This window comes from Pseudopipra pipra, chromosome 3 (assembly GCF_036250125.1).
Source record: "Pseudopipra pipra isolate bDixPip1 chromosome 3, bDixPip1.hap1, whole genome shotgun sequence".
NCBI lineage: Eukaryota > Metazoa > Chordata > Aves > Passeriformes > Pipridae > Pseudopipra > Pseudopipra pipra.
In genome coordinates this window covers 92,684,662-92,697,869 of record NC_087551.1, presented here as the reverse complement: position 1 = coordinate 92,697,869, position 13,208 = coordinate 92,684,662, and the positions used below count along the sequence as shown (strand labels likewise).

General features: G+C 46.5%; 1 protein-coding gene across 1 annotated transcript in view; it reads right to left on the bottom strand.

The window, feature by feature from the left end:
* Window positions 1-2,025, bottom strand: part of ELOVL5 (ELOVL fatty acid elongase 5) — a 40,559-nt gene extending 38,534 nt beyond the window's left edge. The window contains exon 1 of the mRNA XM_064650346.1: window positions 1,918-2,025. The gene's annotated coding sequence lies outside the window, so the exon portion shown is untranslated. The remainder of the gene's footprint in view (window positions 1-1,917) is intronic.
* Window positions 2,026-13,208: the final 11,183 nt, after the last annotated feature.

Here is a 13,208-nt window from a genome sequence, read left to right as displayed (position 1 = left end):
AGTTCTTATTAAAACCAAATAAATCCCCTCCTTCTATGCTAGCAGTTTAATATCGATGCAGCAGCACTGTCAGCCCGCACCTACAACAACTTCACAACTGCAAAACACTCCACCCAGCCGCGGCCACCGACGATAATTTAAGCCGGCGGTTTAAGGCAGGCACGCAGCCCCCTGGCAGGGAGCTGCTCTGGCAGAGATAACCTCACCCTGGAAGCAACCTGGCCCAAAACTCTGGCGAAAGGCTGTGCCGCCACGGGAGACGCCTGCACGCTTGTCCTCCTCTGGTTTCAGCTGCAGGGCGTGTTTCCATTTGCACAGAGCGGTTTCGCAGACTTCCTGATCGGAAGCATCCCAACTGCAGCCATGCCCCTGCCCTGTTCTCCCTCACCATCGCTGGCAGCCGGCTGAGCTCTTTGCTGGCGTTTTTCCTCACAGCCACGAGTGCTCTGCCATGGCACTGAATCTCACAGCATCAGAGATCAGCCAAAGCACTGAGAATACAAATGAGCCGTACGGGGCACTGCCGTTCAGCCGTGGCTGGGACACGGAGCAGGCACTGCACCCAGCTGCCGGAGGGAGAAACGCCTCTCGTCATCTGCCAGGAGCCCTTTTTGCTGATCAAGCCAAGGTGCTACTATTCCTGCCCAGGTCTGCAAAACTGGCCTTTTGTCTGCAGACTCAGAGCACAGATTAGTGCCGGAAACCTCTCTGGAGTCAGATCCTCAGCGGCTGCATCCTCGGGAATCAGGGGAAGGGAGTGAGGGCAGAAAAGCAGCAAGTGCAGGCAAGGAAGGAGAAAACACTTATCAAATGCCCAAGACAATACTTCGCATAACTCCGAGCACTGCCGACTTCTAATGCTGCGAGTGCCCGAGGGCTTCCAGGAGATGGAAAAGATAGACGCAAAGTCATAAAGTTTTTAAGAAAGTCCCCGCACAGGCATCTGACATACTGACACATTTCTATCGCTTGCCCTTCATTTTCCGCTCATTTCGTAATGCTTTTACCCTTTAAGCATCTAGATTTTCAAACGGGCCGGCACCTTTCGGAAGCACCGCACGTCTCCACGGCGCGGGTTTAGCGCGGCGCGTGCCCTATTCCACACACAGACCCGGGAACCACCGTGCCAGCGGCTCCAGTCCTAAACCAGCAACGCGGTCAGGGGCGCTGGGCAAGAGCTCAGGGAAGAAGAAGCAGGAGAAGAAGGAGTCTTCCCTTCCGAGCCCGTCAAGCCCTTCCGCTGACACCCTGCCCCTCTCTGCCGGGCTGCTCCGCGCCGCCCGCTCCCCCCGCCGGCAGCGGCTCCCTCAGCGAGGCCGGGCTGCGGGATGCACCCCTCGCACACCCGCCACGCCGGAAAAAACGGATCAGGCGTTCTATCTGGAGCCGTGGCAGCGCTCAGGTCTCCCCGAGCTCCCCGAGGAGGAGCCCACAGCCGACGGCGGGGGCTCAGGTGCGGGGTCTCCTCCCTTCCTGCCCGTTATTTCTCCCCGCCCCGTGCCCCGCCACGGCGGAAGGCGCTGCCGCCGCCCGGGATGCAGTATCCATGGCAATGCGGGATTGCATCATGCTGTCGAACTACACCGGGGGAAAGACGCTCCCGGCGAGAGCCCCGGCCCTTCCGCCGCCCCGTCCCCTCCCTCCCCCGGCCCGCCCGCCACTGCCGCCCCGTCCCCGGCCGCAGCCCCGCCGCTCCCCGCCGGCCGCCGAGCCCTCCCACGCTCCACTCCGCCGGCGCTGCCGCCGCACTTGTTGCGCGCCCCGCGGAGCGGCACCCCCCGCCCGCCGCGGCCCCCACCCGACACCGCCCCCCTCGTCCTCCGCATCCTCCCGCGGGCCCGGGAGGCCGCGCCGCATCCCGCCGCGGGGCGGGGAGCCCCGGCGCTGCCCTCCCTGCCGCCGCGGACGCGGCCCTACCTGGCGCTGGCGGCGGCGCTGGGGGCGGCGGGCGGCACCGGCCGGTCTGTCCCGCTGCGGCGCCGCGGGGGCGGGGCCGGGGCCGGGGCGGGCGCGGGGCGGGGGGTCCCGCCCCCGGGCGGCCGTGGGCTGACCGTGACGTCAGAGTGGCGCGGGGGGCGCACGGGCGGCGGCCGGGGGGCGCTATGACGTCACGGGTGCCGGGAGCCAGTGCGGCGGCGGGAGGAGGGTCGGGAGCGGATCCGTGCGGGGTTCCCGCCGCTTAGGGACCGGCTTCGGGTCCCGTCCAACAAGTCGGGACCTTGCATGGAACAGCGAGCGGTTCCCTCGGGCCGGGAGGGCTTCCAGCCCAGGCCATGGAGGCAAGGGGACCCCTGTGAAAAACGATATGGGACCGTGTAATAAAAGACTATCCTAATGAGTGAGCAGCAGGCCTACATTAAAGGCCCCAGGCAGATAACAGTTGGTGTGTTTCCTGTGTTATGAAGTAATGGGCTTTGCAGCGTTACAGAGTTTTCAAATGTAAGCTCTGGCTGCAGTAACTAGGTAGGATTTTAATTTGGTCCTATTATAAACCCACTAGTTTTGTTGTGTAATTTACATGGGTATGTTAAGCCTGTCCCCACAGTGTCGGATGTCTGAGGAAGGAATGTCAAAGCATCCTCTTTGGCTCCTCTCCAGTGGCTGGGATGCTCAGCAAAGGCAGAATAGTCCCGTTCACCCTCTCCAGACACTTCATTACCTCCAAGAGGCCCTAATGGGGCATTAGCGAGGGTGCCTTGGCATTAGTGTGGCCAACAGGAAGAAAGTAGTCTGTTTCTTTCCCTCTCTCATGGCGAAAGGTGACATTTTAATTTTTTCCACCCCCAAGAGTTTGTTCCATCTCTTTGCTAATTAAATGAAAATGTGACATAAATAAAGAGCAGCTTTGCTTTGCAAAGAAGAGGAGTCAAGCAGCAATTTGCATGGGGTTTATTTAGGATCAAGTTTCTGCACTCCATGGGAAGCAGTTAGCAGTTTTAGAAATCTGGAGTAAAAAAGGTTTCTTGAAGCTTTCTCATGGCTATAGAAGGCAGGCACATAGGTGAAGCCATTAGGACTAGCTATGCCAGCCCAGCGTCCAGTACCCTTCTTGGAGTAGTAATGCACTGATCCCATGTCCATGGTCATTTAGCTGAAGCAGCGCATTGCAACCTCACCTCGCCTGGTCAAAGCTCAGTGTGCAAAGAGTCCCCAGAGGTGACAGTGTGTTTCCCAGTGGAATCAGAAATGATCTTCCTTAAGCTCCTTAAGTAGACATCGAGGCTATGCCATAGTTCTTCAATCTTATTTCTTTATTACAGTAAGATGTTAATAGGAATGCTGTTTGGTTTGTGTTGGAGCTTTTTCAAAGAATGATGAAATATGCTGAATTGGAAGGGACTCACGAGGATCATCAAGGGCGAGCTCCTGGCCCTGCACAGGACCATCCCCCAGAGTCACACCATGTGCCTGAGAGTATCATCCAAACACTTCTTGAACTCTGTCAGCCTTGGTGCTGTGACCACTTCCCTGGGGAGTCTGTTCCAGTGCCCAACCACCCTCTGGGGGAAGAACCTTTTTCTAATTTCCAACCTAAACCTCCCCTGACACAACTTCAGGCCATTCCCTTGGCTTCTGTCACTGGTTACCCCTGAGAAGAGATCAGTGCCTGCCCCTCCTCTTCCCCTCATGAGGAAGTGGTAATTCAATGAGGTCTCCCCTCAGTCTCCTCTTCTCCAGGCTGAACAGACCAAGTGACCTCAGCCACTCCTCATATGGCTTCCCCTCCAGGCCCTTCACCATCTTTGTTGCCCTCCTTTGGACACTCTCTAATAGCTTAACATCTTTCTTATATTGTGATGACCAGAAGTGCTTGTGCGTGTGCAATATTCGAGGTGAGGCCGCAGAGCAGAGTGGGACAATCCCCTCCCTCAAGCAACTGGCGATGCTGTGCCTGCTTCCCCCCCCCCCCCTTTTTGTTTTAAAACCCAAATCTTCATTTCCCTGAAGAACCAAACCTCTGTATGCCTTGTGTGTCTGTGATTTGAGGCTTTGTAGCAGTTTTCAGTAAGGTGTGAGCACTCACAACAGTCCTTGCCTGTGTGTTTTAACACTTTATGAAAAAAAAACAGCAAAAAATTGTGAAAACCAACACAACTCTCAAGTGAGTTTGCCTTTCTGGAAGCCTTTTGCCCAAGATTGTTTTGGAAGTCAAGCCATCTTGGTCCTAGTGAAATTAGTGGAATAAGACACAAGTTCCATTTTTTCTCACTTGAGCTAAAATGTCCTGACCTCACTGAAACATCACAACCATTAGGTCTTTTCACATCTTTCATACTTTATTTAAAACACTTTTCAATGTGTTAAATAATGTTCCTTCCCAACAGGAGTACACATTTGTTTGCATGGTTTATTGATGAGAGATGATTGCACTGAGTGTTTCTTTCACAGCCAAAATGACTTTCTAAATCTGGAAGGTGCTTAAATAATTAAGACTCAATCTGGCTGTTTAAACATAAAAAGTAAGAACTTAAGATGCAAAAAGGCATGGAGCAGGACATAGGGAGTGTAGGCAGAGAAAGGCTGGTAGTAGGTGAGGAGTGAACAGCACCCTGTTTGGGAGTCTGATGTGCTGCTTCCTGGTCCCCATGCTATGTCCCACAGTAAGGGGAGTGTGCCCCAAGCCCACCAGAGGCTGGTACGTATCTGCTGTGTCTCCCTTCATTGTGGAGCTTGCTTTTCTCGCTTGAGTGGTGGGGTTTTAGTGAGGCTCTGTATGCCCAGGGTGTCAAGCAGCTGGCACTGGAGAGGTAAGACACAGCTGCTGATGGGGGGAAGGATGAGGCTGGGGGGAGTTTTGGCCTTGCCACCCCAGCTCCAGCATGAGACTCCCTTCCCACCTGCTGGGCTGCTGGTTCTTCTACTTCTTGGCCTCCCCAAAGTGCTCATGCTGTTATCAGTAAGAGAACAAAAGCGATGTCACATAATTTCTGAAATGTAATTTCAGAATTACACATTTGGGACAACTAAGCAAACAATACCAAATGTTTTGGCACTAAACGTTTAGCATTTAATGAGGGATAGGAGCTGACCAGTGTCATTTTGGGCTGCAGATGTACTCAGTCCTAACATCATCCCTGTCCTCTTGGAGCACCTGCAGGTTTGCCAGGAGTGAAGACATCGCCATTGACCTATTAACCGAGCAATGATGTAATTGCTGCTGGTATATTTGCTCAGGATGGGCTTCAGAGACCTCGTTATCTGAGTGCAATCAATGAGGCTGGGGTTCAGAAAAGGACAAATTAAACATTATTAGAGATTTAGACAGAAGGATTGCTAGGGCAGATGTAACATAAGTTATATCTTGCATTTAATTTTTACTTGTGTCTCATGACTATTATAATCCTGCCTTTTGAGAGAGAAGAGGCAGAATCTCAGCACTGTGGCAAGTTGAGTTCTAAGTGACTCAGTCTAGGCAGCAGCAGCAGAGGTGACAGAGACCTCAGCAGATGGGATTATTCTCACTAAATCAATGGTAATCAAAGGAAAGAGGTTAGATGCTAGTGTTTGAGAGTATGGTAGGAGGTGAACAGCTGGAACAAAGGAAAGTAGGGTGAAAAGTCAGTGAGGGCTACAGCACTGGGAGGACGAAATACCCCGGAGTAGAAGGCCCATCAGCGTGGTGTTTGAAATCAGCCTGGATAAAGGGGTAGGAAGTGTGTGTTCCAGGGAAGTGAGCCCAAATGGTCTTTTGGGGATGAGCTACCAAATCTGTCTTCTTTTTAAAAAATCTATTAGAAATCCTACCTACTGTAATGAATAGGTCCTTGTTTTTATTAGAAACAAATCAATCCATTATTTCCAGAAATAAATTAACAAATTGAACAGAATAAATAACCATCATTTGCCACTCAGTCATCTTAACTGGATTTTTCAGTTCTGCCTGGGTTTGCCTTGGCATCCATCCAAGTTGACTGTGGCAGCTCCATGCTCTTTATCAATGAGATAAGTGGGATGTGATTACTGTTCTTAATCAGTGAACTAAAGAATCAGGCTTGAAATTTCAGCATCTGTCTCTTCTGAATATGGTGTTTTCTTCTGTTGTGCAGACCACAAATGCTTCATGCTGTTTGTACAACTTTGTCTAACTTTTAAATACTTGATCTTCATAGAAAAAGCTTCCAAACGAGGTTTTCTTCACAATGTTGTCCTTAGCAGCTCTCAGAAGCAAGTGACTGGATGAAACTGCTATTTTGAGATTCCAGCACAGAACTGGTGTGAACACGCTAACCCTCTGTTCTGAGATATGATCATGTTACAAACTGGTGTTAACTTTTGAGAATGTTTTTTGCTTTCTGCCATTGAGAGCAAAATTCTCACAAGCTAGAGTGGAAGCAAATTTTTAGCCCTATGTTTTTAATCCAATTTTATGCATTTTATGTTAACGGCAGTTACTTTTCTGCATTTCCTCTTCCTCTCACATCTCCCCGCAGCATGCAGTGCTGTAAGCAAATAATTAAATAGAATTGAAAACCCACACTGACTCACCAAACTTGCAGTGTATTTTAAGAGCCAGATTTACCCCAAGAGTATCCCACAAGACCAAAATATTTTGTTTCGTGCCAAATAATTGTGGAATTTTCTCTGTCATTGGTGTTAGTATGTTCTCTCACCGTGCACTCATAATCTCAGAGAGACAAACATGATTAATGTCCACCCTTGTCAATGCTGCTAAAGCTTTAATGACCCAAGCTGAGAAAATAACAATCCCCAGGCATCTAGCCACTATATACTAGCTGTTTTGCCCCTCTAGCACTGCTGGGGCTGCTGGGAGAAGACACACAGAGAACAACAAGGTGTTTCTGATAAGCAAGTAGTAAAGGAGCCAGGTAGTTCCAAAATGGCCATGAAGAAAGTGGTCACTTAACCCAGAGGCACCTGGAGGGTAATTCAGTTAACACATGTGGGTAGTGCCCATGTGTCCTCCTCAGTCTGTCTTCTGTTTTTCAATATCTGCGGTAGAAGTGGCAATCAGTAGTGTCTTGTTTATAACCCTGTACTCAAACCATAACTCTCCTCCTGGAGAGGTGCAAGACACAACCCACCTTAGCCCTGGGCTTTTGCTCGTGGCTGCAGAGTGACAGGGAGGGAGTAGGATGTAAAGGTCATCCTGGTACACCTCTGTTCCACTGCTCTGCTGCGACCCAGAGAGCTCTGTGAGCCCAGCCCTCCTCTCTCTTTCCCTGCCTGCTTTTGGATGTTCCACTCACAATTTGGATGCATCTGCACTTAAGAGTAGAAGCTCTTCAAAGGGGAAAGTGTGTTGTCACTTCGAGCAGTTTCTGCTGCAATAGAGTGATTTTATAAAAGATAATGGTGATCACAGTAGGTGAATCAAGTATGAGCTGCATTATTTTGCATTAGTAATTGGATGCGTGTTCCTTGCCTGTTCCTGCTAAGGTGCCTTCTTGTTGACTTACTATGCAGATTACATCTAATCCTTCAAAACAATGCGTGTTCTTCCAAATCACCATAGATCCATCATTGTCCACAGCAGCCTGTCACCAATTTTCTGCTTTGTCTCAAAACTATTGGGACTGGGATTCAGAGCTGTCATGTTACTCAGTATAAGGGAGCTGGTAAGAGTACAACCCTGTATTTCCATTAAGAGTGTTAGATGTTCTGGTTTGAGAAGCAGTTAAGGGCAGCATTTGCAATCCCTCTTCATGTGTCGTGCTCCCTATCCTTTTGTCTTTAATCACAGACAGTATAAACTGTTTGAGATAATCCTGTTGTGGAGAGAAAACATTGTCTTACTGCTTGGAGGGCACAGTAAATCATGCTGTCTTAATGCAAAAAAGTATTTTTGTAAATGCTCTGATTTGTCTGAAAACGCATGCATGAATCTGGGTGGTTGTCATTCCGCATTGGAATTTTTCAAGTACTTAATTCATTCAATCTGCTTTGTTGCTGGACCTCATAGTCCCAACTCTTACTTGATAGTCAAAACAGTTATTAAGTCATCACTGCAGTCATGTTTTTGAGACGGCTGTTTCCCTACAGAGCACTCAGATCCTGATATAGCTCCTTTCCTCTTTCAGCCTTAAGTGTTCGCAGAAAATCTTTTCTGCATTTTGAGAAAACCATTATACCTGGACATTTCTCCTGAGTTAAAACAATTGTATACAATTTTCATGGCTAGGCTTCGCGAATGAAGATTTAGGGAGGCTCTATCCACGTTTGTTACAAGCACGCTGATGGCTTCCTAGGTATATCCGAAGATATTAAACTATTCCTGTTGTGCAAAGTTAGCAGCCAAAAAGAACATCCCCAGCCACACAGATTCCCACATCCCAAGTGTATATGTTGAGACTGTGCCTGCCAACCAAAGTCATGTTAAAGTCCACAGGAGGTCGTGATGGGGTCCTGGGAAAGAAGAGGAGTTCTTGCTTGGAGCAGAAGCTGCCGTCTCTGGGGGCTGAGTACTGCTGCTCTTCAAAGAAACAAGCCTGACTGACATTTTTGAAAATAAATTATATTAAAAACAATGCTCTGGTCAGTCTTATTCATTTCTTCTTGAATCCTGTGCCTTCCTCCAACCATGTTTAAGCAAAGTATCTACCAATGACTTCAGCATGAAAAAATATTTAATATGCTTGGGTTTGTTTCCAAAACTATTTTTTTTCATGCTGCTGAGGTGACATTTCTCCAAAGACTCTTCTTTTATGTATAAATGCATTTGAGTTTACAGTCCTGTCTTTTAGTTTTACTTTTTTTTTTTTTTATTAAGCCTTACACCTATTTTGATGACACCTAACATTTGTCCTGTGCCTCTGGTAAATAATTTGGTCTATAATCTTAATTCCAAATTCCTGCTTTCATAATTTTTTCCATTTATAGCGTTTCCAAGCTGCAGTCTGCTAAAGCTTGTTTATTTCTCTGCCGTAATTTTTGTTTCTAGTCCTTTGACACAAATTTTCATTTCGGTACTTGAACAGCCTGAATAATAATAATTAGAGTTTCTTGCATTTATTGGTCTATTTGAAAAGGAGGATGGCATGATTACAGTATTGTCATAAACTAGGTACTGGCCTTTCACATCCATGTCCATCCTATTCAGCTGCAGGGTGCTGATGATGTGATGTGGGTTGTGTTGACTGCTTCCCTGAGTAAAAGTCTAGTACATCCACATCTGTAAGCAGCCACTTTCATGAAAGTATTGAAATTATGAGATCCAGTCCTTGGTTTTTGTCTGTCCTTATTTCTCTCACATAACTCCATTTTAAATGAGGCAAGTTCCTCTTTTGGGGCCTTGTTACAGTTTTGTTTCTTGAATTTAATTTTTTTTTTTTGGTGATTTCTGTGGTAAAAGATTCTGTTTCTGAACTTCATCTTATTTTCTGGTTGGCTGTATCACTGTCTAATAGCTGTTATGATTTGATGACTTTAAATACTAAGTTTGTATCTAGTTGAATTTAGAGGCATTTTTTGTTCTTGTAGTTGTCTCTTTGTCCTTTAAAAGGAAGATATTTGGTATGGTTGGACTAGAGGCTGTTTTTATTTTATCGTTGGAGTAATTTTATGCACTGAATTTTTTCTGAAGTTGAAAGTTGCTGTGCCTTGTTCACTGCTGCCCCCACCTCTGTGTGGGAATGGTTGTTTTGGGATGTCCCTGGAGCCTTTAATCTCCAGGATGGCTTCTCTTGTGTCAGGACAAAACAACTGGAACTCAGAAATGCCAAATTACTGCTCTTCAATGAGTTATCACAGTACTTCATCAGAGAATCAAGTTGTTTGTGCTCTTACTTCCTGTTGGAAATGAGAAATGAAGTATATCAGCCTAAACCTTTGCACATCAAAGATACCATGCTCTGCTTTTGCTGCGGACTGAGAGCTTTTAGCTCCCACTCCTGCAAAGGATGTTGGTCAGCTGCAGGCATCTGAGCCCTTACATATATTTTAACAAGAACTAAGTTAGTTCAGTGTATACCGAGGACAGTTACTGCTGCTACCAGCTCCCCTTGGCAGAGCTCTTCTAGGCATATATATGAGAGTGCCTCTGTCCTCATAATTATAGTATCGCTACCAACATGCTATAATTAGACAAGTTAAAAATTGTCTGAGCTCCTACTTATTGCTGCAACGTGCTAAATTCCAGATGCTGTTATCACTGAGAAAAACCACTTAGAAGCTGCAGCTCCAGTATAGGTGATATCCTCACACATCCTCACCTTTCTCTTGAACAGAGCTTTTTTTATGTGAACTTAACACACATGGATGGTCTTTGTAAACAGCTCTTCTTCTCTTTTAATTATGTACCAGGAGAAGCATTAGAGGCTCAATGGAGTGTATTTCTTTTTTACATAATTCCTTTATGCCACTTGCCAGCCTTACGTATCAGGGGCTTTTTTAATTTTATTTCATATTTTATCTTTTATTCTAATTGAATATGTGTATTTTCTGTGTTGGAGGCTGCATAGAGTATCCTCTGAAACTCGGGAAGAATAGCCAGTTCACTCCTCTATTCTGTGGGAAATATCCCTGCTCCTTGTTCCTTACCTCTTGCAGATAGCGAGTGCAAGCTCTGCACAGCATGGACAAGAGGTTCTAGCTTTGAACTGCTGCCAAATTCTATGAGCTACCAGCTTTGATGGATCTTGGATTCTTCAACCTACTTTTATGAGGAAAAAAGGCATTGAGGCCTATTTGTTTTTTGCTATAACCGCTCCTCCTCGTATCATTTTGACAAGGTAGTTGTTATATCCCTTGTATGGATCATTGATCATGTCACTTTTTATAACTGTCGCATTTTTGCTCCAGCCCTGCAGTGAGAGCACTAATGACTGAGGAAAGGCAGCTCAGAACTCAGACATCTGCCCTGTTCTCACGAATGCAGTAGCAGGAGACTCGTCATCAGAGGCTGTCATCAGAAATCCCCATTCTTTACATAGTTTTGAAGCTCTTGGCAGACTTTCTGCTTCCTCCCACACGGTAAAGGCTTGTCTAATAACAGTAACAGTGTGAAGCCCATTAAGATCAGAAAACTACCTGAGCCCAACTCCCCCTTTTGATAGTGGAGAGTTGTTTTCTTTAAAGGAAAGCAGGAAAGTGGGTTTCAGTTAATAAAGCTGGCTGGTTTCTGACACTGAAGCTGCAATGCTGGACCCTAAGGTGGGCTGAGGCAGCGCATCTCTTCCTCAGCAGAGTTTGCACTATGCCTGCTGCAACGATGTCCTGTCCAATCCACAAGGAGTTCCCCATGGGGGCAAGACTACTAACCTCTCCTCCTGCTTCCAACAGGTTGCTCTGTAATGCTTGGACTCTGAGTTTTATTTCAAGATATTATGCTTGCCTTTCCTCTGTCCTTTCCTCAACCTTAGCCTCTGCCAGACTGACTTAAAAGCTGCAGTCATCTGATTTCTTCTGGAACATCGCTCTGATGAGGAGGCTTAGCATTCCCAGTGCTGGGGCTTAAGAGGATGACTGTCCCCAGGGGTGGCAGGATGGAAGGCTTTGAACTCTACTCTGTGTGTATTAGCACCACAGACTGGTGTCTGTGTTTAATACATTAATCAGTGTTTCTTACTGCATTGTTGTACTATACGATACGTAGAATTGATTTGACATGAATCAGCAGGGGAAGCTTATGCTTCCAAAATGAATGATGTGCGTAACATTAGCTTTTTAAAATACTCATCCCTAGTTCCTGAGCACAGCACAGCATCATGCACCTAACAGCCCACACGTGGAACTGTGTCAGCAACCTGCCTGGGTAGAGTGCAGTAAAGACCCTGTTGTCCAGATCCTTATCTTAAACAGGGGGTAAAGGCTTCTAAGAAAATGAAGCTTGGCTATTTAAACTCAGTTTTTGCCTGGTGGACTGTATGTGTATAATTTTCATTCCTGATAAACCCCAGAATGCATCAAGCAGGCCACAGGTCAGTAAGATGGGTTGCTTACTTTGAAAACTAGCAACTTCCATGGGTGTCCTGGTAACTGAAAGATGCCAGGGGCTGAAAGGGGCTGGAATAAGTGGCTGTGTAGGCCTAGCTGTGGAGTAAGTATAACTCTGGAACAGGTTGCCCCGAGAGCTGGGAGATATTCCATCCCTGGAAACACTCAAGGTCAGGTTGGAGGGGGCTCTGAGCAATCTGATCTAGTTGAAGACATTGTTGCTCACTGCAGGGATGTTGGACTAGATGACTTTTAAAGGTCAAGTGTGGGTTCAAGGGAGAGGATGGGAATGAGGTCTGGGAGCAGGGGGAAGACTGGACCATCCCTTCCATTTTGAGTAAGGGCTTGTGCTGGATTAAGAGATCACGGAACTACTGTGTCAGTTGTCACGGCAGATGCAGGTATGGGTGCTACATGCTTACCACAATTTGCTCCTTCTGATGGTCTCCTTTTCTAGAAGGTAGCTTGGATTAGACCTCTCATTTCCACCTCTTATTTCAAGCAGACCTTTGAAAATATTGACTTCTTTTTCTGCTTTAATTTCCTAGAACGTCTCGAAAACAGACAATACATTTTCTGATTTTATTTTTTTTATGTTCTTTTCTCCCCTCCCCCTCCCCGCCAGTTTATTTCTCTACATTAGTTTTCTTTCTTTGACTGAATGCTCATGGAGGAAGAAAACCATGCTGTCAGATCTTGTACAATTAGAACTGAAATAAAGTAGCTTTACAACAGCTTGTATTGACTAGACCTCAGTTGTTTTTTCTATTTGTCAATGAAGCCTTAGAGCAAATTAGTGCCATGACTGGCCCCTGCAAGTTGTAGTGTGTCCACAGGTGGTGGGATATGGTGGATCTGCTTCCTAGAGTGTCAGGAATGTTCCTGAGGCTTGTTATGATGCAAAGAGTAAGAGACCCCAGAGTCATAGAGCTATGAAAAACCACCACCTACAAGAAAGCTGTCCAGTCCTATGTACTTTGGGAAATTCATATAAAGTTGTTAAAACGTCACAGAAGCATCTCGATGGGTAATGTCATATGAAAAGAGTGAAGTATTTTTTGAAACTTATTTAGTTAGAAATGTTAGAAGAGAGGGAAATTGTCATGGTGTAGATTTGGTGGGTTTCTTTTCTTAAAAAGAGCAGGGCCAAGAGGGAAAGGTCTGGTTTATATTTTTACAGAAGCTCAGCTTCTTCTTAAACTGAAATTGCCATTGATTTTAACAACAGAAAGAAATGAGCCTCAGATTGATTTACACGATGACTAGAAATTGGATTTCATGTGGCAAACTGTTCTTGGATCATGACTAATTACATC